Here is a 4,410-nt window from a genome sequence, read left to right on the forward strand (position 1 = left end):
GGAAGCCTGGAGAGACAACTCCATGTGTCAGACGTGCCGCTGACATCATAGCGGCAGCTAAGGGAGTAGGAGCATTTGGGTTGAACTCAGGGATCATGACTGCCCAGAGTAGCTTACCACAAAACCTAATCGACTCCAGCAAACTGGTGATGCTTTCTCCTCTCTGCCGCCTGCCAAGCCCCAGCCTAGAGATATCAGAATGGAGATTCTTCTCATTTTGTGTCTCCTTTAAAAAAATTTTTTTTTTAAGATTTTGTTGTTGTTGTTGTTTATTTATTTGACAGACAGAGATCACAAGTAGGCAGAGAGAGGCAGGCAGAGAGAGCAGGGGGGAAACAGGCTCCCCGCTGAGCAGAGAGCCCGATGTGGGGCTCGATCCCAGGACCCTGAAATCACGACCTGAGCCGAAAGCAGACGCTTAACCCACTGAGCCACCCAGACGCCCCTTGCTTCTTCTTTTGAAGGTTATATGAAAGAGAACGACGGCAACATGGACTTAACAACTTTTAGAATCCTCTGTGGGTAGATTTAGGTCCCATACAAGCATAAATCAAACTTGGATGCTCTGTTAGGTAAATACTAAGTTCTTTTTTTTTTTTTTTTTTATAAAAAACGTAAAAGCATAAAAAGGATTTTTCAAAACAAAGTAAAACTCCTGCCTCTCATACAGTCCTTACATGCAATTATAGCCTTATTTCAATAACAGCAATAGTATTTATATCGCCCTTCTTTGGAAAACACCTCTAGGATTCTTAATACCATTTTTTGGCAGATTTGAGTATTGTTGAACACGTATTCATTCTGTCCATGGATAACTTAATGGGAGGCATTCATTAATGTTGGGCTAGGCCACATGACTTGCTTTGGAATGGAACATGGGGAGGTAAGAGGGTAACACTTCCAACCCTAGTCCTTCGAAGCAACATGTGACCCCAGCCACAGTAGGATGATACGCCTGGATAGCTTTCTCCGGCAGCATCTGGGTACTATAGTGAATTCACCTATTCCAGAACTACCCAGCCAACCTGCAGATTTGCAGCCAGAAGCTTAGCTACCCAGCAGGAGTGCAGACTCACGCATGAGACAGAGCCACTCGTTGAATGCCCTGTGATTTGGAGATTACGTGTTACACAGCAATAACTGACGGTTACGTGTCTGAACTTCACTTATTATTTTAGAAAATTTACTGTTACCAGAAATAGGGGTTGCATTATGTTGGTTTTCTCATTTTGGATTTAAAAAAAAAATGGTGACTAAAATGGTAATATTACGTATATATTCTTTAACTTGGTTTCTTTTAAACTAGAGGAATTTCAAAATGTTTTAAGCCTAGGTATGAGAAGGCAGCTTTCCAGAGTGACTGTCTGGAAGCGGACAGCTTGTATTTGCGTATGTATGTGTAAGGATGTTTGATCCAAAAGCAGACAAGTTCACAAACTCACTATTGTGTTTTCTTATGTGTGTTATCTCCTCTTTAGATGTCCTTTGATTATGGTTTCATATCTTTTGTTGGTTTCTCACTGATTTTCATTTTCAGCCTCTGCCTGAAACTACTGTTCTTATGTTTTTGTGAATGGTCTCTTTTTCTCCTACACAATGAAAATGTCATCTGCATGTGTGAACATTGGCTATATCCTTTATCTGTCAAGGATTTTTGCTATTCTGTTTAAAGAAAAGGCTTCCATTTTCCATTTCTGTTTAGAGACATCTTTTGAAGATGAGCAGAATGTGAAGCCAGCTTGATTTTTTAAAGGTCATACACAAAAGCAGGAAAGCAGATCGGGAGGAGTGTGGAAAGTATGATAATCACTAGAATAATGAGAACTTCTTTAGGATGTTGGAGTGGGAAGGAAACTAGACAGTCTAACCCTCTCATTCTGGAGATGAGGAAATGAAATGTTTGCCCTGGGTCACATTGCAAGGTAGTGGTCAGGCTTATAGAAGACTGAAAACAAAGAACACAAAACACCAAGAAGGGAGATGGAAAAAGGTATTTTTCCCAGAGCACACCCTCCAAAAAGAAATGTGAACAGTTTGTTTGGGGGAAAAGTGCAGAGAGCACTGGCAGGGGAATCCAAGTATGGTCCCCAGACCAGCAGCATAGGCACTGACTGAGAGCTTGTTAGAAATGTAGACTCGGGGGCGCCTGGGTGGCTCAGTTGGTTAAGAAATGTAGACTCGGGGGTGCCTGGGTGGCTCAGTGGGTTAAAGCCTCTGCCTTCGGCTCAGGTCCTGATCCCAGGGTCCTGGGATTGAGCCCCGCATCAAGCTCTCTGCTCGGCAGGGAGCCTGCTTCCCTTCTTCTCTCTGCCTGCCTCTCTGCCTACTTGTGATCTCTGTCTGTCAAATAAATAAATAAAATCTTTAAAAAAATAAATTAAAAAAAAATAAAATATTCTTTAAAAAAATGCAGACTCTCTGGCCCCATCCTACAGCTGCTGACTTGAAACCTGCATTTTATTCAGTCTTCCATGGGAGTCATAAGCACATGAAAGTTTGTGAAGAACAGCTGGAGTTGCCCTTCCTAGAGACATGGGAGCTGGAGTCTTTATCTTCTACCTTCCCCCCTCCCCAGCCCGACCCCCATCCTTCCTCAACTAATGGCTGCTCTAACTCCCTAGCACTTAAGCTGACTACAGGGCAAGAGCTCTCGGGCAGAGCTGTCCCTCAGTCAGGAGGCAGTGGGACCGTGTCAGCTTGCACTGGCTACTGGAATGGTGAGGGCCAAGTGCATTCAGACAAGGCACAGAAAGCCGTGATGCGTGATGCGTACACTGTGCTGAATGTCAGAGGCAGCCGGGAGTCTTTTCATTTTAGGACTTGCCAACTTTTTCCAGGTTCTCTTCCTCTTCTTTGCTCTTGGATCCTACTCTTGGGATCCATCTCACCTTGGAGAATTGGACTGTCTCATTTAGTACCTGGAGCCTCAAGCCAGCCTTTCCCGTTTGTCCCTGTGCTTCCAGTGGTCCCAGCTCGCAGACAGACAAGCATCAGGTGTACAACCTCGGAGTCACCAGCTGCCCAGGGAGTGTAGCACTTTATTTGTTCGAACAAAAGCCGTGTATACAGAGTCCATGTTTTTCTCTTACCCAGATTTGCTGGGCCCCACCTTCATCCCAGGCATGGCTCAATGGAGATCCCTTGATGCCAACACCACTACTTTGTCAATATGCTGGACTACAGTGATTGTTTTCAAATATTGAACCAGGCTTGTGTCCTAGAATAAATCCCACTTTGTCGTGGTGTGTAATTCTTTTTATACATTGCTGACTTCTGTTTCCCAATATTTTGTTAAGCATTTTTACATCTATATTTTTGAGAGAGAGTGTTCAGCAGTTCTCTTTCTTTCTTTCTCTCTTTTTACTTTCTTTTTTTTGGTCTGGTTTTGATGTCAGGTTCATAAAGTGAATCAGGAAGTATTCCCTCTATGTTCTGGAAGAGGTTGTAGAGATTTAAATGTTTTTCTAGATTCTCCACTGAACCCATCTGAGTGGTTTCAGTGGATAGGTTTGATAGGTTTCTAAATTATATATTCAATTATAAAAATCGTTTTAGAGCTACTCCACTTAGGTATTTGTATGGGGTGAGTTGTGGTGGTTTCTGGTGTTCGATGAATTGGTCCAGTTTATCTCAGAGAAGGTGATTTACCAAAGGTAGAGATTGAACTAACGTCTGATCCGGGGCTTTGATGCCATGTGGCAGAAGCCTCCCATCTCCTCTTAGCCCCTGAAGTTGACCTTCCTTTTCCTCTAGTTACTTCTCAGATCTCTTCAGTCTCCTGCCCTCAGCATTCCCTTGTTTTCTAAGCTGGCTCTCGAATAATTCCCTAACAGTAGTTCTCAATATTTTCTGGCCCTACCCAGATATACTAACTCAGAAACTGTGGGGTGTTTGAACAAGAATTGCATGTGATCCAATTGCACGTGACACTAACAGTTAATAAACACTGGGATGGATCTGTCATTGCAGTCTTTCCAAAGCACGTCTTCAGTTTAACAGGGGCCCTTTATCATCACTAAAGGAATTCATGACACGGGAGAATGAATCTCGGGTCCAGAGAGATGTGTTTGTATCTGAGCTGGATTCTACTCGATGGTGCTGATCTTGAATATGTCACTCAGCTTATTTGTGTCATTAGGTTTTCTTCCTTTTATAAAAGGGGATGCTCTCCCTACTTTATAAGATTGTAATAACAAATGTTATTGTGATAAAAACTATTTACTGAGGGTCCTTTAATCTTCACAACAATCCTGGAAGTAATAATCCCTTTTTAAAGTTGAAAACTTAAGCCCAGATAATGTAATAAATACTCATACCATGCCCCCCAGCCCAGTGAAGTGGGGGAATTATTATAATGGCTATTTCACAGATGAGGAAACAGAAGCAATTTACCCAAGACCATCCAAGGAA

Source organism: Lutra lutra, chromosome 5 (assembly GCF_902655055.1).
Source record: "Lutra lutra chromosome 5, mLutLut1.2, whole genome shotgun sequence".
Lineage (NCBI taxonomy): Eukaryota > Metazoa > Chordata > Mammalia > Carnivora > Mustelidae > Lutra > Lutra lutra.